General features: G+C 46.0%; 1 protein-coding gene across 2 annotated transcripts in view; it reads left to right on the top strand.

Moving 5' to 3' along the window:
* Nucleotides 1–22,491, top strand: part of PTPDC1 (protein tyrosine phosphatase domain containing 1) — a 370,176-nt gene that overhangs the window by 316,631 nt on the left and 31,054 nt on the right. The gene's annotated exons all lie outside the window — the stretch shown is intronic.

Raw genomic sequence — 22,491 nt, 5'->3', positions numbered from 1 at the left:
CTCTGGAGTAACAGTGACTGGGGAGGTGCAGTGGCTCCAGAGGGACTGGGTGAGTAAGCACTAGGCTGAATAGGCTGATCTGCTTTTGGAGTAGTGGGAGGAGTAGCCCTTGACCTTGAATCTGTGCCTGCCTTGTACAATGCTGGCTCCGCCCCCCTGTGGTGTGTCTGGGGCCCGGACCTGCTCTGTCAATGAGGACTATTGTGCAAGATATACAAGTGTTGGAGTGCGCCTATCGGCCTATTTCACTCTTGCCGTGGCCGGCTAAGGTGATGGAGGCACACGTAAATGCCACTCTCTCGGAACATCTCCGTCGAGCTGATATACTCGACGCTACGCAGAATGGGTTCAGGGCAGGTCATAGCACGGAGACGGCTCTGCTTTATATGGTGGAGCACCTCCGCTCCGTGCTTGACGCGGGACAAACGGCAGCGCTGGTGCTATTAGATCTAAGCGCTGCCTTTGACACCGTCTCGCACCCTATCCTTCTGCAGCGTTTAGAGGAGGCCGGTGTTACCGGCACTGCGCTCGACTGGTTCCGGTCGTTCTTAACCAACCGGGCCTTTAGCGTGACCGTCCCACCTTACCAGTCAAAATTCCATCCGTTGAACCTGGGCGTCCCCCAAGGCTCCTCGCTGAGTCCTACGCTGTTCAATCTGTACGTAAGGCCGCTAGCTGAGGTTGTCAAACAATGGGGTATGACCATGGTGTCATATGCCGATGACACCCAACTAGCGGTCACGATCAGCGGGGATGCGGAAGTCGACGCTCCTAGGTTTCAACAAGGACTGAGGGCGGTCGCTAGCTGGATGACGCTCAATTGTCTCCAGCTAAACGCTAGTAAGACCGAGGTGATGGTATTTGGTAGGCAACCGGAACTGTGGGGAGAGAGATGGTGGCCGGAGGAGTTGGGTTCCGCTCCCATCCCAGTCGCCGAGCTTAAAAACCTCGGGGTCTGGTTGGACCCTTCCCTTACGTTTGCATGCCACACTATAAGCACGGCTGCTTGTTGCTTCGGCATCTTGCGTGGGCTCCGTCCTGTGCTAAAGTTCTTCGATGCCCCCACTCGGCAACTCATGATCCAAGCTACCGTCATCTCCAGGCTGGATTATGCTAGTTCTTTGCTGGCCGGTTTGAACGTAGCTGAGATCGGGCGCCTGCAACGGATCCAGAATGCAGCAGCGAGAGCGGTGGTAGGCCTTCCAAGATTCTGTCCTACCTCCAGCACTATACGAGCGCTGCATTGGCTCCCGGTGGCGCAGCGGATTCAGTTTAAGGTCCTCTGCGTCGCCTATAAGATCTTGAAGGGGTCCCCGGCAATGATCCTAACGACCCTCATGGCCAACTACATCCCAGCACGACTCTTAAGATCGGCAGACCTCGAATTGGCCGTGGTACCGCGCTTTAAGCGAAGCAGGGCCGGTGGGCGCTCATTTCGAGTGCGGGCCGCTGCTTTGTGGAACTCTTTACCCCCGGCAATTCGCGCTATGAGCGATTTGCTTTCTTTTCGTCGCGCCGTGAAAACATTTTTATTCCCTTAGTCTTTTTGCTTGTGCTGTTTTATTTAGTTGTGTTGTGTAGCTGCCTTGTCGGGCGCCAGGACGCTCCTTAGCTGGAGCATCTGTGCGCCTAATAAAAAAACCACATAACATAACATAACATAACATAGCTTCCAGTACTGGTTTGAACCGGGCGCAGAGCCCTGGAAAGGCTCTGACCCCATGAAAAAGGCTTACTGGGAATGGACTGCACCAGGAGTAACCACCGGGGGGCCACTAGGCAGGACAGAGGGCGCCCATGCTCTGCATAAAGCTCATGGTGAGCGCTATTCTTTTTGTTGTGGCCCTGGGGTAGCACAGCTAACTACCCTGCTGTCCACGAGTGTCCAGATAGGCGTGCTTTCCCCTGCCCTGAAATCTGGGCTGCACCGCTCTCTAGTGGACAGGAAGAACTGCTCCTTTGAAAGAGCGTGCAGAGCATTCTGGTGGCGATCCACTGCGCAGGGTGAGCGCTCTGGCTTGTATTGGGCCGAGGGCCTAGAGCGGCGTGGGGCTGTGTATCATGTGCAGCATGTGTCGGGCTGCACCAGCTGGGCCAAGACATTGCGGCGACTTCGCTCCATAACCAGGGATCGGGAGCGGCTGTGCCAGGATCTCGAGAGCCGCCGCAAAACAGGAAGACAGGCAAAGGAGTCTGACTGTGGGCGAGGCGGGCCTGAGGCAGCAGAGTCCAGGCCAGAAGTCAGGCGAATGACGGCTGTTTGCGGGCGGGGCTCCCGTGCTCGAGGAGAGCCCTGTATGCAGTCTGAGAAGGCCAGTGGAGAAGGGGAGGGCCTACTGCGTCAAGGGGGGCTGCCGGAGGAAGAAGATAGCCTCCCCGAGCCTTAAAAGACCAGAGACGCTGCCTGGAGCCTCTGATGAGGAGTCCTGTTGGCTATGTCTGCACTGGAGCCTCGCTGGCTCCATTCCACCATTTCCCATCTTCCCGCCTGGTAGAAGGAGAGGCGGGCCACCTGCAGCAGACAGCCCCTCAGGTTAGTGGTACCTGGGGGTGGGAGTGGGGCCTCCCGCAAAAGGGGGTCGCCGGACATTGGGCCCGTGTCTGTGGGTTGAGGTTGCGGATCTGTAGGGGCATTGTTTGTGCTGCACCTGCAGCTGGGGGCTAAATTTGGAAGCTTTGTACCAAGGGAGGCCAAAAGGATCACCGCCACCCCCTACGGTGTAGTGCTGGTACGTCCAGGAAGGTTCCGATTGAGTCAGGACTTCTGGATTTTCCTGGTGACTATTAGGTGTGCCCTCCAGGAATGGGTACCTACAGGGTACACTGTTGCTGGTAGTTGTGATATAATGTGTATGCTGCTAATTCTTATGGAATGGGCCTCACGCTAATGGCCTCAACATTATTCTGTACATGGTAATGCGTTGCCAGGGTTTTTGCACCACATGTACAGTGACATGATTGGGTGGTCCTAATAACACGTGTATAAAGTGTTCCCTTTAGTGCCCTACGTGCACTGTGACCAAGACCCGATTGGCCTAGGAATTTATAACTTATGTTATGCCTGATGTGATTAGGCTTTGGGGTTCCAATGCCACGGTTGGTACCCTGCGCATCACTATGGTGATTGTACTGATGGGTGCACTCTAATAAGGGTTTACTATGGTGCACTGCAAATGATGTTTTGTATAAAGTGCTAAGTGCAATCCTGCCAGTATTTACTGGTGACGCTAAATGTTTATGACAGTGACCCGATTGGCCCTGCAATGCGTATAATCCCCTGTAAAGTAATACCTAGTGCCAGGTGGCACAGTGTACATATGTAATTGCATTCTAATGTGTTTTATGAGTAATACAAAGGCTATTTTTTTATATAACCTTGTGTGGAGTTTCTTTTGTGGTGTGCCTAGTGTGTAGCTGCTGTGTGAGTTTGTTGCGCTAACGCTTTACACATTGCCTCCGGGATAGGCCTGACTGCTCCTGCCAAGCTACCAAGGGGGTGAGCAGGGGTTATCTTCAGCGTGTAACTCCCTTGCCCTGACTAGAGTGGTGGTTTCTGCCTGCTTTGGCACATGCCTTAGCCAACCAGAAATCCCATTTTTAACACAGCGCAATCCCTCTGGGACTTTCAATTGGGCTTCCTCTCCCATCTCTGTCCCCTCTATCTGGATTACAGCATATTCCTCGCTCTCATGACTGGGGGACATGTCACAGAATGTCAGTCATTGTTCATGGATCACCCTCCATTCACCTTGACTCTCTTCATGTTACAAACGGGAGCTAAATCCTCAGCACACGTCATAGGTGTATCAACAATTTATATACACAAGTTATTTCAATTCATATTTTCTTTCTTTATTCTTTTGGTCTTGCTTCAGACAGCCAACACGTGTTTCGTCGCTCACAAAGGGAAATCGTCCCGCGACTTTCTCAAGGGTATGTCCTTTTTGATAAAGACCTTTCTTTTGTGGTGCTATGTCCAACCCACAAAGGGATTCAGTATCATATGCGACCTCATTAAAGCAGTCCATGCATCTGAGGGATCCTATTTTGTCCCCAAATCTTGAGCTTGTGAGTCTGACGGTCCCATCCCAAAAGTCGCTCTTCGTGTAGCTCGAGCATCACTATGGGGATTGTACTGATGGTGCACTGCAAATTATGTCTTGTATAAGGTGCTACGTGCAATCCTGTGGGTTGGACATATCAGTTTGCAACTGAGGTCTACAAATGTGGTCTGTCTGTTGTACTGATGTACACTTGTCCTATGGGATATGGCCTGCGAGATGTAGCTGGCGGCCCCAGAGGACGACCTTCAGGCTCCCTTGGCGCAGATAATCTGTGATGGGGAGGATAAGGCAAAATATGTGATCTGCTCAGGCTTAGATATCATGAATTGCATTGGAAGAGCAGCCGTTACCAGGGTTGTGCTCCGCAGATGTGCAGGCATCGCTGATGGTCATGGCTTTTGGTGAGTTTTGCCTCTTCGGAGAAAAGGCAGACGCTGGAACTATTTAAGGATAGTAGGGCCACAGTGCGTTCCTTGGGGCTGTTGACTCCTGAAAAGCAATCTAAACATCAGTTTTGCAAATTAAGGCGTACCCCAGGCGGCTAGCCTCTAGGCAGTTCCAGTCGTCCTGGCTAGTGAGGCAGCAGACAGCCCAGTCCTTTCAGAGCTGTGGATGTAGCACAGACATACATCACAAAGTCTTCCAACTCTTCTTCCCCTACTACAGCTGCCAAAAAGCCACTTTAGTTTGTCGTCAATGGCTCATGCCTTATCGGCTGAAAGTAAGATTCAGCACTTTCTTCCAGTGAATGACTTTCTGATCAATGTTAAAGTCCTCTTTCTGATTCAACAGCTTTCCTCCCTAGTCTTGTGTCTGTCCCACCCCATCATATTTAGGTTTCACCTTTTTTTTTTAATTGACTGATTGTATCCTTCTATTGCTGACATCAGCCAACTTTTTTGCATGTTTTACTGGCATTCCAGATTAAAAACAATTTGATTTGCTGTCTGGAGTTCTGAATGTCATCCTCGAAAGAGGAGTAGAGGCTCGATCAGTTGAACCTCAAAAGGGCTTTAGGTTTTTATACTGATCGTAGCAAGGACTGTTGAGTTGAAGATCTGCTTTTTGTGTGCTTCTCTGTAGCAAAAAAAGGGAAGGCTGTGCAGAAGTGGACACTTTCGAAGTGGAAAGTTCTCTGTTTCAACATCTACTACCCATTGGCCAAGATGCAATCCTTAGCTTGTCCAAGAGCCCATTCAACCAGGGCCAAGGCCGCTGCCTCTGCGTTGGTGTTAAGGGTGTCTGTCCTTGATATCTGCCAGGAGGTGATGTGGACATCAGTGCTTACATTAACAAATCACCACTGCTTTCACAGCGAGGTCAGAGGGGTAGGACATTTTGCCTGCTTGGTTCTGCAAGATTTTTTGCTTTAGGTCCAGTCCAAAGACCCTCCATCTTAGGGAGGTTCTGCTTTGGTATCTATTACAAGGTGAGGAGTCCATAGTTGGCTTTATCCATCAAAAGTACAAGCCATTTACCTTTGGTGTTGCTTTTTCTTGTGTATACTCTAACGCAGATTTCTCACTGCTCTCCCACCTCCCGTTTCTGTGGAGTGGTCTCTTTTTAACATCTAAAAATGTCACAAGTTAGTGATCAGCACCCTGTTACCGACAATTATTTTATGCTCCACGTCTGAGGACATGCAGTAGACAAGAAATTACATCATTGTGCTTATATGTGGCTCGCTCCATCACTTCCACAGAGGTATGGATTCAGCGCTTAGCTACCTTGTGCCATCTATCAACCTGCTGGTGCACTGATGAAAAATGTTCTGGATCCAGCCTGGCACCTGGAGAATATTCTAAGGTGAGGATTCTGCTATTAGATAGAGTATCCACCAGAAAGAATACACATGTTTTGAAGGGGGGGGGGGGCAACATCTGCCCTTCTGTAATCAACTCACAACCTACCTAGGGTGAGAAGCTGCTCCACCAGCTCATACTCTCCTCTAATTTTTATTAGATACCAGAATCACTGAGGTGCAAGAGATACAGACTCGAAGATGGTGGCTTGGTTAATGAGCTCCGCCAGCTTGTTTTTATAAAGAGACTTCCCTCACCACCATCAACAGTATGGACTCTAGGGAGTGTGCTTAAGGACCCAGCTTATAGCTCTGCCGTCACATCAATAGTGGGTTTGTAGCGAACTGCACTGGCTTCTTTAGATAGCTGCAGCTTAGTCAGTGATATTCTGGGGTTCTTCCCTTGCCAGAGGAATGTATTGAAGAGCTTATCAATCTTGTTAAAAAAATCAAAGGAGAAAGTCATTGGAGGCATACCAGCTAGATAATTCACCAAAGGAGTCACCATCATTTTCAGCATTTAAGCTCGGCCCCACCAAGATAGATATTTAGGGGACCACCCTTCCAATAGTGTGGAGATCTTTTTGGTGACTAGGTTTTCGTTAGTGTGAGGGATAGAGATCAAATCTTTGTCAAAGTCAAGGCCCAGATACTTAAAACATTTTGGTTGCCATGTCAGGCCGGAATCCCCCATAATCTCTTTGTTACCTCGATTATTCAGGAGTTTTACTTCAGTTTTATCTTTGTTTAGCTTATACCCGGACACACTAGAGAAGTTTTCAATTGAGGACATGAGAGCAGGAATGGCCTTATCAGCTTCTTCGGAAACCACTAAAACGTCATCAGCGTAGGCGGTGATCTTGACCGTATAGTCGTTAAAGTGGATTCCTGAGATACGATCATTGTTCCTCATGTGGTACAAGAATGGTTCAATGGCGAGTAAAAATAGTGAGGGAGAAAGGGGGCAACCCTGTCTGGTTCCTTGTTGTAACTGAAAGGATGGTGAGATCGAGCCTCCTGCCCGGACCCTACCCGAGGGGCTGAAATATAGCAACATTACCATCCACGTGAAATTTTCTCCAAGCCCAAACTTATTCAGCGCTGCTTCCAAGTACGTCCAATCAACTTTATCAAAGGCCTTTTCGGCATCAAGCGTGATGGCTACTGTGGGTGATTTAGTAAGTTTTGCCTTCTCCAGTACATGGGCTAAGATCCTGGTATTGTCTCTGGAAAGTCTATTCTTTAAAAAACCAACCTGCGAAGGGTGAATAAGTTTGGGCAGGAACTTTTGTAGACGGTTCGCTAGGATTTTTTTTTCCTTATTAGTTGTGGCTAGTGTCTCTTTGGTGTGTTTATTCTGCAGTCCTTGCAGTGTATGGAGTATCTCTGTAGACCCTTGGATACTCTAGGTATTTAACCACTTAATAGGATACCAGACTAGAATGGCACCACTTGGGGGCAAGACCCGCAGCAAGTAGAGTCTAGGTGCTGGGTTCAAGGTGGTTGTAGCCTTTTCTATTCCCTAGGCTCTGATCAGAAGGCCAACCAACTAGCCCTTGCAGTCACTCTGGTGGTCCCAGTTTCAAGATGCAGACCCAGTCCTTACACTCAGGCTGCAGAGTACAAGTCCTTCTTGCAGATCAGCACAGCAGTCCTTCTCCGTCTTCCACACAAGTTAGAGATGTTCTATCCTGCCATCAGCCATTGCTCTTTGTCTCACTGTCTGGGTGCAATATGCAAATATCAACTGCTAGCTACACCTAGCCATGAGACCCAGGACACAGGCTGTAGACACAGAATGGTTGGGACAAGAAAATGCCAACCTTCCTAAAGTGGCACGTTCAGAACTGTGACTTAAAATCTGACTTTACCATTAAAAAGGCCTTTAAATTACAATTCTTTAGACACCAAACTCAACTTCCTACCTGCTTCCAACTGAAAGTTATCACTTAGTGTAAGAAATTGGGTTATTGGTTGACTGGGGTGTGACCCTAGTCAAGCAGCAACCACGATCCTTGTCAGGGTGAGGCACAATCTAACCCTAAATTAACCTGTGCTCAACCCTCTGATAGCTTGGCTCAGAGCAGTCCGGCTTAACTTAGGTGCAATGTGTAAAGTATTTGTGCAATACTTCAAACAGTAATAAGGTAAAACCAGCACACAAAAAGATCCCAAACCAAATTGGAAAACTACTCTTCTCCAGGAGCAGTACGGCATCCCTCCCCTTGCTTGGAATATACTTCCATAGGCTATCCCCCAATCCTCCTCAGGGATCCTATACATATGAAAAGCCACCTAATAAGCTTCAAGCCACTTGTCAATTGATTCCCCCTCAACAATGTCAGGCACCAGACCTTTACAAATACAGGCCCTCTTGTCTCCAGAGGGCTCTGTAGGGCAGCCACAATTATTGCTGGATTCCTCCTGCTTAGCTCTGATGTCCAGCTCTCTGAGACTATATTCATGGGCTATTCTCTCCTCCATGGCTAATCTCTTCTCCTCTAAGACTTTCTCAGCCCTATTCTTCTCCTTTACTAAGGCCCTCTCAGCCTTCTTTGCCTCCCTGGCCAGTTTATTTTCTTCCATCCTTAATTGAGCCATCTGCAGTCTGAACTCCCTTTCATTCTTCCTGCCCACCAGCACCTCTGTGGAAAGACCTTGGGAAGACACAATGCTCTCTGCTCTGGCAGGGAGCTCCAATCCAGAGGACAGCTCATCCTCTCCAGTGGAATGCTGCATCTCAGGACTGGTATTCAAGCCCTCTCCTTGCCTTTCCACATCATCATCTCCTTCTGTAACCAGTGAATGGTGAACTTCCGCCCAACCTTCAGTGCCTTTAGAGCTCCATTTTCCCGATGTTGCTCTAAGCTGGAAGGCCCATTTCCTTGCAGAACTCCTGGAGCTGGGCTACAGTGTAGGCCTACATGCTGGCCACCATAAACTCCATCCTTGCAGGTGTGGTATCAGGCACAGCAGTCAGAGAGACAATTTAGAAAAAGCAAAAATGCCAATCCAGGGGAATTTCAACTCGAATTAGTCTCAGACAAAAAATCACTACATGGCACTGTACAAACACAAGTCCTAAAAATGGGGTTGTTGGTTGACTGGGGTGTGACCCCTTGTGAAGCAGCAATCACAATTCTTGTCGGGGTGAGGCACAAGTCAACCCTAAATTAATCTGTTCCTCAATTAATAGGTCTAACTCCGTGCCCCCTCCTTAGTTTTGTGCTTTGGCTCACTGACTGTGCACCACCTCTATATGGTGCACAGTTAGTGTGCCTCCCAACAGCCTCTGTGCCCATGTGTGTGATATGCTGCAAGTTCAAATGGAAAGTGTTTTCTAATTTTGCGTGAGGCCAAGCCACCAAGTAGAGGAGGAAATACCCCATTGTTATTTTGATGGCGCAAAATATGCACCTGCATGATCCATAGTATAGATGTAGCCTTTTTGGCATCTATGGCCCCTTCTATAATATCAAAGTTCCTAGTGGTTGTAAGAATTGGCACACATTTATTATGAGCCCACAGGGCCCTTTCTTTAATACTTTTCCAGGATAGTTGGTTGTCAGGGAACGCTTGATGTATGATGTACTGCAGCTGGCTGACCTACCTACTATAGGCCAAACATTTGTTTATTGTTTTAATGGCACTGCCTTAGACCATTTAAACATTAATTGGTGAGGGCCCTTCCCCCTGAGTGCATTCACAGTGGTATTAGATGTCTACGCGCTTCTGCTCCCCTATGTGCATGCCTGCATATACCACTATCCCAGGAGATCGTCTGTCTTATCTTCACTCAGAATCAGAAAAGATGACAACTATACTGTCAGCAAGGCCATTCACGGGCTACAAATGTGTTGACATGGGTTTCCAAGCTTTCATTTGTTTTTTACATGAACAAATATGAGACCTGCTTTGAATACAATGCAATGACTGGTTGTTTAGACTTAATGACAACCATCGAAGAAGAACACCAAATCCAGGCTACTGATAGAAAGCTGAAACGGTCTCACCTCCAAACAGCTTTAGATTTTAATATTGGGGAAGAACTGAGAACAGGACAATACATAAAATGGACGTCGGGTCGGCCTTTTGCTCATGATTTGAATGACTTGTGTGTCTCAGTTGCCTGTTCTTGGTTCAATGTTTTTTCACCCTATTCTTGTTTTTCCCGCTGTTGGAGCAGCTTTTTAAACAGTTTTTTCTGATGGATACATCTAACTGCAGATTTTTCACTTTTTGTAAATCCCCAGACTCAGCCTGGATATGGAAAACTTAAAAGCAGTTCTCTTGCATGCTGGTGCCATGTAACTAAGCGTCGACTCCGTTCAGCTCTGAAAGTGATGTGCAGAGCTGCATATATCTGCCACCCATGCACGTTCAGTTTAATTATTTATCTGCCTTCAGTCATTAAGCTGGAGTTCTGCTCTATCTCTCTGTCTGTACTCTTGCAAATTTCCGAGTGTGCAAGGGACAGTTAACCCCCTAAAATGACAGGGTTTAAGCCATGTAAGGAATGTCACAAATAGATGTTTGTGACTGATCCCCAGGAGGTGTGCTTACAGTGCTTGGACTCGACGCACAACTCCAAGACCTGCGATGACTGCTTTCAGATGCAACAAAAAGCCATCTGAGACATAAAGCAAAGCTCTATGTAGCAGTGCACCTGAAAACTCTATGCTGTCTGGTTTTGGAGTGACAAAGGCTGGGGATGTACCTTCACTGAAGGCAGCCATAAGGGAGTTGAGGTGTGTCCTGCCTTTTCTGGGACTCAGAACTGAGCTGAATAAACCGTGGCTGCATTTGGGGCCCGATGTAGGTAATCTCGATTTACCTACTCTTAAATACCGAATCATACCGATTCGGTATTTAAGAGTAGGTAAATGGGATGTAGGTAATTCCACTTTTGAAATTACTGAATCGGAATGATTCGGTAATTACCGAATCGGTATTTACCGATTATATAATTGCCATTGATTCCTATGGGCCTCAAGGCCCATAGGAATCAATGCCAATTACCGAATCGGTAAATACCGATTCGGTAAAATTACCGAATTTGCAAGGGGGACAGGGTGTCACTTTGACACCCTGTTGCACCCCTCAATTGTGCATGGGTGCACATGTTGCTGACATACATCCCCTTAGGGCATGTATGTCTGCAACATGGCACATTTTTTAACGCAAAAAAAATGCTTTTTGAAGGGTTTTCATTATTTACCACCAACTTCTATTCGGTGGTAAATAACGAATTCTTAAACCCTTGTAGCACTGATTACAGTGCTACCTACATGTTAAATTACAGAATAGGTAATTTTACCGATTCGGTATTTTACAGAATCTGAAAAATTACAGATTTGGTAAAATTACCGATTCTGTAATTTAACATGCCCCTACATCTCATTTTCCCAATACCGGTCGGTAACGGCTGAAATTACTGAATTTCGTCCGTTTCCGACCAGTATTTGCCTACCTACATCGGGCTTTGGAGTGGTGGGAGGAGTTTCACTTACACCTGAATGGGTAGTGCCGCCTCTGCGCAATGCTGTACCCACCTCCTGTAGTGATGCTGCACTAGAGAGGCCAGAATTGGTTTGGGCTGAGCTCTGAGACCCTTGCCACAAAGAGAACAAAGACAAAATGAGGTATAAGTAGTGGACCTTAAACCCCAGAGAATTAGATCACTCCTGGACTTAAGAGGAACCTTTTGCCAAGGAGAAGAGCTGTGAGGAGGAGTACCGCCCCTTTGCTGTGTGATTTGCTGGGTTGGCTTAAAGTTGCTGCTTCTGCCAAGGAAGGGGACAAAGACTGGAAATTTGCTGAGATCCTGCTTGAAGAAGAATCTGCAAGGGCTTGTGTATACTGGCTTCCTTTTCTGAAGTCTCAGGGACAGAAAGACTTCACCACCAGCCCCCCTGAACTCCACTGCTGGGAGTTCTGACTAGCTAGAAGGTCCCTATTCCAGTGTTGGGCCTTTGGAGGTTGTTCTAAATGTTGGGAGTTAGAGGAAACTTAAAGAAAGCAAGAAAAACAACTCTGACGCCACCAGGGACGCCTCCAGTGATGCTGCAACCTGCACCAAGGCCGGGGGTCAACGCCCTGCCTGCACTGTAGCTTTGACGCCGGCTGACGCCCACAGTTGTCGGTCTTCTCGCCAGTGCTCGCACCGAAACCTTCACTGCCAGTGCCAGGATCCTGTTATGCCGGAGCCAATGACTGACGAGGGCGACTTCACAAATTCTTAGACTTCACATCGTCTCACAGGAACAGACACCTCACCGCCACGACTTCCCCCGTCCTGGACTCAACACGTCGCCTCCTTGTGGACACGACACCTCGCCTCCCCGGGGCAACCAGGGACCGACCTCAGCAACGCCGCCTCACCTCCACGATGTCGTGCATTGTCCATAGACTTCTTTTTCCAAGGTACTGTTATTTGAGGGTCCGCGTGAGTACATTTTTTTTTTGTTTTTGTTTTTGGAAGACTTTTATTTCACTTTGTCCATCATCATACAAGGTGTATTGCATGGCCCACAGAGGGGCAAATCAAATATTCAATAAACAGAGTTATTCGGTATGGATGACACAGCCATTTAGCTGGCAACCCGGGGGTCCAGCGGCAATATACATGGTGGAAACAGTATTGTCATTTGGAATTGTTCATAATAAGTGATCGGTCTAATTTTTCTCTTTTTTGGGTGTAACAACAGTAGAAATGTGTCATTCAGTCAAGCATCGTGGCCGTCGCAGCTCATTCCCCGGGATCTCACCTAGGTGCGTGTAGAACTGCATAAGTGCATAGTAATGCGTGGGTCCCGGGGTGGTTGTGGGCATGTCTCGCGTTTGCAATGCTTGACCGTGCATGACAATCAGTGTGTGGTATAGCTCACTGAGGCATAAAACTACCGGTGAAGGCTCGCGAGTCCAGTTCGCAGCCCTAAAAGCGATGTCCACGTGTGTGGCAGTAGGGCGTGCACACTAATCCTCAGGTCCCAAGCACAGCGGTCAGTCAGTGTTAGAACAGGCGCACTTCGCCTTGCCGCGTGTATGTCCACTGCTTGCGCCAGAGCCCGAAGCGTCAGTACCGCTCTGTACTCCAGGCGTAGCATGCGTTTTGTAGTGTGTTGCCGCCTAGTTTTCGCTCTGTCCTCAGTGTCCATATCGAGAGCTAAGTGTAAGTCTGGTCGGGGAACTTGACCAGCAGGTAAACTATCCCCCACGCGCCATAACGGTAGGGGAGAACTGGGGTCGGGTAATGTATCGCGATCAGGGAATGGGTGGAGGGGGGGCACGAAGGAGATCATCGTATGTTGCAGCGGGAGTTAGCAGCTGTCCGGTGGGGCGCAGAGGGGCCAGGGTTAGGATGATAGAAGCTGTGTGTGTGGGGGGGGGGAGATAGTGCACACCCGGGCAAGGTCTCTGTGTGTGTGTGTGCGTCCAGCGTATCTATGAAGCAGGCAGTGGTCGCCTTAGGTCATCTCCTGTTCCTGGCAGGCCTCCTGATACGTCTTGAGGAGATCGTCCCAGAGCTGGGCGATGGGGAACTTGCGTAGTCCCGCCATTTCCTCTCTCAGGAGCACAGCACTTTCCGCTCGCGCGCAGTTGGTGAAGGACGTTCGCCAGTGCTGTGTGTGGGGAGGGGCAGCAGATTTCCAATGTTTGGTAAGCAGGCGTTTGGCTGTGATGAGGCCCATGTCCCAAAAGCGCGCTTGCACTTTATTGGACTTAGTGCGTTTGTATAACCCCAGAATGCACGCTTCCCAGGTGTGTGGTAACCTCTCTTCGGCTCCATGTGAGAGGAGCTTCAGGACTCCCTCCCAGTATTCCCTCACCTCAGAGCAGTGCCACAGCATGTGTAGCAAATCCGCTCCCGGTAGAGAGCAGCGTTGGCAGGCCGCATCCGCAAGCGGGAAATACCTATTGATTTTATCCGGCGTGAGGTATGCGCGCTGGAGCAAGTAGTACTGTATAATCTTAAAGCGGGGGTTTCTAGGGATGTTGGTCGGTCCCGCCAAGGCCATCGCCCACTCCATATCGGTCCAGTCCCTGCCCCTGTCCGCCGCCCATTTGTCACGCAGCGGCCGTGTAGAAGGTTGCGAGTGTGTTTGTAACGCCTGAGCCAGCCAATGTATGATGTGCGATCCGTTGCCCATGAAGGGTCCGCGTGAGTTCATGCCTAACGCCTCGCACCTCGCAGTCAGTACCATACTTTGGATTTATGCCTGTCACAATATCATGATAGCCCCAGGTAGTGCTATTTTTTCCTACAAGTGCTATTTCTGCAAGTAAGTGTTTTAAAGTTCTAGTTTGATATATGTGTGTTGGATTTCTGTTATTTTGGTCTTGTTTGGTTTAGATAAAGATACCTTATTTTTCTAAACTGGTGTGGTGTCCTTTTGTTGTGTTTTCACTGTTTTACTGTGTGTTTTGAGTAGAAATACATTACACATTGCCTTTGGGATAAGCCTGTCTGTTTGTGCCAAGGGGTGAGCAGGGGTTATCCAAAGTGTATATCCCCCTCACCCTGACTAGAAACATGGGTCCCTGATTGGACAAAGATACCTACCTCTGCCAATTAGAGACCACTTGGCCCAGGTCATTTTAGTGGCTGCATATTGGGCCAGGAGAGTTTGGTACCTGGAAATTCCGTACCTGGTGCGCCAAAGTTTCCTTCCGTATACGAATAGACCGCAGCCCTGTGTGTGCCGTGTTCATCCAAATGTTAAGGATACTCCATTAAAGAACTCCGCGAACTCCGCATGGTTGCGGGGTAGTAACAGTGGACGACGGACTACTCTCATCCTCTACATGCCATACTCCCACCCATATGGGCGCCATATTGGAACGGTAGATTATTGATGTGTACATACAAATATAGGCTTCGAGTGGTCAATGCTAGGTCATGCTTGTCTCGGTATAAAAACGAGAGAAAAATAAAGATTCCTATAACAGTAGGCTATCGTAAAAACGCAGGGAAATTATTTAGTTATTTGCTATTCCCGAATGATGCTCACACTTTGTGAATGCGAGTGATTCATGAGTTAAAGTACTACCCATAAGAACTGTTTTGTTGTTGACCATATCACTGCGTGACCTTCTGGTGATCAATCAATCAAAAAACTATTTCTAGTAAACAACAAGACGGGAAATTTACTGTACCTACGGGTACCGCGTAAGGACACGTACCTCTGTTCCATGCTAGTATTGGAAAACCCACTGTATCCCTATACGTGTTTGTGTTGGTATGGTATTCAACAGATGTATATATTTAATCACATGTGAAACAATCATTTGGCAATCATATGTGCTGATGGTATACAAAATTATAATCCATTATTTTAACAATGACTAAACTAGAGCACATGTTTCTATACTGTATCTGATTGCTGTTTCATGTTTCCTATATACTTCACACTTGGTATACTTTGGTAGATCTTAAATATCATTTCTCCTAATCCTCTTAGAACAAAAAGGTGGTAAATCTCTCAAACCTTTACTATGTTTATTTACTAGCTGGTGTTCATAGCTTATGATCCCCGATCACTGTATTAATTCATAGGGAATTTTTGCTGGATGATAGGACTGAAGTGAGCATCACTGTGATCTGAATTCTATTACAAATAACATGATAAATCATATTTGTCGTTGAGGCCCGTTGGGGCTAAGGTTTTTAAGTATTTAATCCAAAACAGTTTGCGTTGCAGTAATTTTTGATGATTGTCAATGCCTGATCGAATCTGTACTTTTTCAATTATGAAGAATCTTAACTGAGAGATGGTATGTTTCTCTTCACTCCAATGAAACACTATTGGTGACGTGAGGTTATGATTTCGGATTCTGCTTTTATGTTCCGTTATGCGTATTTTCACCTTACGTTCCGTTTTGCCAATGTACATCTTGCCACATGGGCATTTGATAGCATAGACTACATTTTGTGTATTGCAGTCGCTCGTGTGTTTAAGGTGTATCAATTTGCCAGTAGTTGGATGTGTACATGTATTGCCTGTAATCACATTGTTGCAATTAGTGCAATTTAAGCATCTCGTTGTTCCCTTGTATTCCGCTGGCTGTGTGACATGTTGTTTGTGTTTCAATCTTGTTCTCAGGTTTGGTCCTCTTGTGTACGCATGTACAGGAAGTTCTCTGAAAATGCCATGGAAATCTGGTTCCACAGATAATAGTTCCCATCTTTTGTTGATTATTTGTTTGATTTGTGTTGATAAAGTTGTGTATTTGGTTACAAATACCATCCTATCATGTTGTTTCTTTCTGCTTGGTTTCAGCAAATCCATTCTGTTCATTAGTTGTACTTTGTTTAATTGTTCTTCTAGTACATCACCTGGGTATCCTCTTTCTTTGTATTTTTGTGTCTGTTTGGCTAATGTCATTTCACAGACTTGTGCATTTGAGCATATTCGTTTTATCCTGATGAATTGGGACACTGGTAAATTCTTGATGAGACTCCTGGGATGAAAGCTCGAGTAATCAAGAGCACTGCTCCGGTCAGTAGACTTAGTATAAAGGGCGGTCTCAAAGCCATTTGCTGTTTTGGTGATTCTTACATCTAGAAAGTCTATGACCTCCTCACTTATCTTATGGGTGAATTGGATTCTGGCATCCACTTGGTTCAATGAGCATATCAGTTGTTCAAGAGTTTCTTGTGTATCATCCCAAATCAGAAACACGTCATCAATGAATCTGCTGTACATTTTGACATGTGTCCATTCTCTTAATGACATCAAATTGTTCGCTTCATATTGTGCCATGAAGGTGTTAGCGTAGGCGGGGGCCCCCGCAAAGCCCATGGAAGTCCCATTCAGTTGAGCATAATATTCATCCTTCCATGAAAAGTAACTGTTGTGAAGGCAGAATTTTAGTAATTGTAGCAACATTTTTTTTTGATGTGTAGGTAAGTTTTCCATTTGTAACAATGCCCATTCAATAGATTCCAATCCTGCGTGATGGGGTATGGAGGTGTAAAGAGCCACCACATCAATGGTACACATAATCCAATGTTGTTGAAATCCTTCCTCTGTCCATTTTAACTTGTTCAAAAAGTCTGTTGTATCCCGTATGTAGGACCCCCATTGTTGAACAAACTGTTGTAGAAAATGGTCAATATATTTGCCGAGGGGGTCAAAAATTGACCCACACCCTGATACAATTGGTCTTAATGGGGGGTTTGTAGGGTGCTTGTGGATCTTTGGGATCATGTAAAGGGTTGGACGTTTTGGGTTCTTTTGAGTGAGGTATGCTGAGGTTTGTGCATCAATCCATTCGTTGTCTGTGGCATCTCTTAGAATGTCATTCAGCATGTGTTGTAATGTTGTTGTTGGATCAGATGGTAATTTAAGATAAATATTCTTGTCTGCCACATGTTCATTGACTTTTTGTTCATAAAAAGCCATATCCATTAGTACTAGGGCTCCGCCCTTATCTGCTGGATGTATTGTTAAAGCTCCGTTGTTTGCCAAATTGTTTATTGTGTCTTGCTCTGATTTGGTTAAGTTGTTGTGTCGTTTCCTCATGAATCTGAAGAATGCTCCCTCTGTTTCCATTTCATTTCATTTGTAGCAGTTGTCGGAACAAATGAAAGACCTTTGTTTAGTGTGGTTATTTAATGTTTGGTTAATGTGGTGGAAGTTATGTTGATGATTAAATCACTGTTCGTCCACTTCTCAGTGCTTTTCCGGCCACTTCCTCGCCTTGTTTTCCGCTTGCTGTTGGTAGTGTCTCTATTGGTTCTGTTGGTGGTTGTCCTGAGTCTTGTGCCTGTGACAAAAAAGACGTAGCTCTGCTCGTGGTTGCCTGATCATTGTTTTCAGTTGTTAGTATCACCCCATCTTGGGTAGCTTTTACTGGTCCTCTACGTATGGATGTTTCCTTATCTGTCACCAGACTTTCCTCAGATGAACGTGTAGATGTTGGTATTTTCTTTGGAATGTACTGACGTCGGGCATAGATGTCCGCCCATGTATAAACTTCATTAAGTTTATAGTCAATGGTGTCACGTTTATACTTTCGTAACTTTCCTTCCTGCAACTCCTTCTCATATTTGTCAAGTTTAATGTTTATGCCTTCCAGACTCATTTTCCAGGAGTCCGTCTCCATCCTAGTTTCAAGTTCTGTTTTAAGTACAAAGATTTCTTCCTCCAGTTCTCTTATGGTCTTGGCTAGTTCTTCTATAATAAGTAATATGAGATCCAAGGAGCATTTGTTTAAAATGCTAAACCATTTGTCCATAAATTTCGAATTTAAGTTGAAGCGAAATAACATAGGTTTTATGGATAGGCGCAGCCCTCTGGGGATGCGTTTAGCTCGATGGTATTGAATGAGCGTAGAGGCGTGCAGTAGTAAAGGTTTGAGAGATTTACCACCTTTTTGTTCTAAGAGGATTAGGAGAAATGATACTTAAGATCTACCAAAGTATACCAAGTGTGAAGTATATAGGAAACATGAAACAGCAATCAGATACAGTATAGAAACATGTGCTCTAGTTTAGTCATTGTTAAAATAATGGATTATAATTTTGTATACCTTCAGCACATATGATTGCCAAATGATTGCTTCACATGTGATTAAATATATACATCTGTTGAATACCATACCAACACAAACACGTATAGGGATACAGTGGGTTTTCCAATACTAGCATGGAACAGAGGTACGTGTCCTTACGCGGTACCCGTAGGTACAGTAAATTTCCCGTCTTGTTGTTTACTAGAAATAGTTTTTTGATTGATTGATCACCAGAAGGTCACGCAGTGATATGGTCAACAACAAAACAGTTCTTATGGGTAGTACTTTAACTCATGAATCACTCGCATTCACAAAGTGTGAGCATCATTCGGGAATAGCAAATAACTAAATAATTTCCCTGCGTTTTTACGATAGCCTACTGTTATAGGAATCTTTATTTTTCTCTCGTTTTTATACCGAGAGAAGCATGACCTAGCGTTGAGCACTCGAACGTCCGTCGTCCACTGTTACTACCCCGCAACCATGCGGAGTTCGCGGAGTTCTTTAATGGAGTATCCTTAACATTCGGATGAACACAGCACACACAGGGCTGCGGTCTATTCGTATACGGAAGGAAACTTTGGCGCACCAGGTACGGAATACTTCAAATAGAGCAGTTAACTCGCGGATCTAGCGGGTATTCAGAAGTATAATATAGGAAATATTTTCTTTCACCCCACAGAATTAAAGATGTGGTGAAGATAAGGTAGGACACACTACAGAACGCAATTCAAATAATGTAGTTCTTATTTTTCTTTCGCGGTATCAGTATGGTTCTGATAGATTGTACTTATTGTTACAGAGTACACAGAGAAATCATACAAGGTACGTTCCTTATGGTAGTACAGGTATCATTTGATTGATGATCAAGGTGTCCATATAGTTGACTAAGGATGTTTATGTTTTGGCATTGATTTATATAGAGAATCACACACAGAGGCGATCACACAGGCACAACCACAACAATATCAAACAGGTATGACTTCCACATTTTCCAGTAAATACCCCCATGCACTACCACGGAAATGATTCTTACATGATGTATATGTTTTTATTTTCAGAGTCGCCCCTGATGAAGGCACCACAAAGGTGCCGAAATGCATTGGGCTCTTTTGTAAATATATGATAATTGTATGGACTCATATATGTTATGCCAAAGTACTGAAAAAGAAATAATGATTGTATAACTAAGAAAATGCAAGACATCTTTTTTTGTTATGAACAAAGATAATAACAATCAATAAGGTTAAAAACCAGATGCAATAACGAAAATAAAAGTTAAAAGTAAACGTACACCATTAAGTGTGTTAATATTATGTTGAATATTTGAGGTGCGGAGCACCAGGTGAACAGTGCACGATTAGGTGAGGTTAAAAACCCATCATAACTACTTGGGTATCTGTCTGGCAGCTACTGCATCTGTGCACCTGTTCATGAAGTATCTCAATTGCCAGGTGTGTAGAGAGGGGCATTTTGCCTGCTCAGTCCTGCTGGACTTTTTAGTCTCGGAATTACTGCTTTGCTATGTATTTACAAGGTGAGGGATCTGCAGTTAGAAGTATCCATCCGAAGAGCAAGTTGCTTACCTTCGATAATGCTCTTTCTAGTGGATACTCTGTCTAACCCTAAATTCTTTACTGTACTCCTACTTCACCATTCAATAGGATGGTCTTATCCATATGGACCTTTCAATTTGCTGATATCAGCGTGCTGTGTGGTGCTTATATGTGGCTCAGTTTGTCACTCTTGGGCGGTCACAGTGTTGATTGAGTTACACAGCGCCACCTACTGGTGCACAGGAGCACTGCTTTTTGAGTTTTCTGGAGCCATTCTGGTACCTGAGGATACTCACATGGTGAGGAATCTGTGATTAGCTTGATTCACCAGAAATACCATTAGCAGAGGAAAGAAACGGGTTTGGTTGGGACAGTTGTATCAATATCATTCCACTATTGACTTGAGAGAACTACCTTTTCCGTTTTTCATTTGCACTCCATTAGGAGTGCAAGGATTTCATAGCTGTCTGCACCAAAGTCTGCATTTATTGGTATTTACCAGGCATTTTCCCACAGTAAATTTCAGCACATTCCACCAGCTGAATTTCCCCTAGGGAAAATTGGTTGGGGGGGGGGGGGGGGGGGGAGGGGGTTGGGGGTTGGGGCTGTAACTTTTGTCAAACTTGTGTTTTAGATCCCTGTGTACACAGCTGTTTGCCCAGGGATTGAAAAAAAGTGCTACTCATATTTAGGGCCCAAGGATTTAACAGACACAACAAAGGAAAGGACAGTGTTATTTAAAACATTGAATGTAAAGGCATTGAAATCGAGGGGTTCCAAGGCCATGACTAGTGTTGATGTTTCAAATGTCTTTTTATAGGACACAATGTGATGCACTATAGTCTATGACAGTGTCATTGCTGCACAACTCTGGTCACTCTTTACAATACATATGTGACCAATTCATCTCTGTCGTCATCCTGCTGCAGTCCTTCACTGTGCCTCTGCAATACCAGGGCACCACTTGCAGCAGCAGCTCAGGACAGGGAGCAAGACAAAAAAGTTAATCCGTAGTAGGAAGGAGGGTATACAGTGGCTCCTCACTAATGGGTGGGTAAGTATAAGTATTAAGTATTAAAATTTTATATAGCGCGCAGTTACCCTGGAGCATCAAAGCATGAGTTGTCTCTTGTCCCCATTAGCACAAACGGCTGGCATTTTACCTAGCTCTGCTGGGCTTGGTCCATAGTTTATGGAATCTAGCTGTGGATTACACAGCTGCACTCCAGTGGTTGGAGGCCAGTATAATTTGGATTGGGCTGTGTGACTGGGTGCAGTTTGATGAGGGATGGTGCAACAGCTGCTGGCATTGTCGTCCATAAAATGCAGCAAGGCTTTACCAATCTGTGTGATGTAAAGGATTGTTCTGTACATAAGACCTGCAGCTGCATTAACTATGTGGCCCCTAGGATAGCTCAGGTGTCAAGAACCTGCGCCTGTACATGGGATCCAGGAGAGTAGCTCGGCCGTCCAAGGCTTGACCAAGGCATGATTGTGTGGTTCTGTTTTTTAGGAGAAACAGCTCTGCTGTCTGCAGCCTAAACCTGCAGTTCTTCTTGTGCATGGCAGTGGCGTAACATAGGCCCCCGCGGTGCAGGGGAGCCCTAACCTCCAGGGGGGCCCGTCAGCACAGTACCCTGGCCTGAGAGCTCCTGGGTGAGTTGGGGGGTGGGGGAGAAAGGCGGACCCTCAATGTACCTTGGTGGGAGCCCCCTTAAGTTTCTTTATGCCACTGTCATAGTTATAGTCATAGTCAAGTTTATTTGTTTGATTAATTCAAATCTTACAAAAAGATGTGTCATGCCACTGGTGCATGATGCTCTGCCGAGTCATCACGTATTATACTGTAATGATCCCACTTGTTATTCAGTGTGTGTTGAAAATGTTTTGTAAAATCAGCCGTTTTGTCCCATTCTTTAAAAAAGTTCTGAGTGACGGGGAAGGTGGAACACGCTACCAGCCACAAAGGGGCGTAGCTTGGTCAGTAAGATTAGAGGTGTAAGCTTCAGATTTTCCAACAATCTCGCTGGCATATCTTAAAATACATGAGGAGAAGCAGGACACGAGGGGGGCTTAGGAAGCAGGGGAAAGAGAGAAGAGTGCAAATTGTTAGGGGTACTTAAAACACCATTGTTTTTAAACTAACCACGTTTTAAGGCAGGGACAAATAGTATGTTTATTATGCATGTGTTTTTGTCTGTGTGTGCATGTAAAAATGCCAGGGTGAAATCTGAAAGACACCTCACCATACCCAAATGAAAGCCCTGGTACCCAACTATTTACTACAGAATAGATTTTTTAGGGGGGTGTAACACCCCAAATCCCTCCTCCCCCACCACGCCCTTGCCAGCCAGCCTTTGCAGAGAGGTCTGGCTCTCTCGCTGTGCCTGCTCTCGGTACAGGCTGTAGGGGGCTTGTATGACCAAACATGCCATGGATGATTTTGATTCGCAGTTCTGCCCTGGGTGGGTCCATGCCTACCCTGCATGGTATCCCTTGGCAGTCACCTTACTGTCTCCTTAAGAGGGAAGCTGGGTGTTTTTTATGTGGTAGA

This window comes from Lissotriton vulgaris, chromosome 9 (genome assembly GCF_964263255.1).
Source record: "Lissotriton vulgaris chromosome 9, aLisVul1.2, whole genome shotgun sequence".
NCBI lineage: Eukaryota > Metazoa > Chordata > Amphibia > Caudata > Salamandridae > Lissotriton > Lissotriton vulgaris.
Note: the sequence above shows the minus strand (reverse complement) of the source record. Positions and strands in the feature narration are given on the sequence as shown.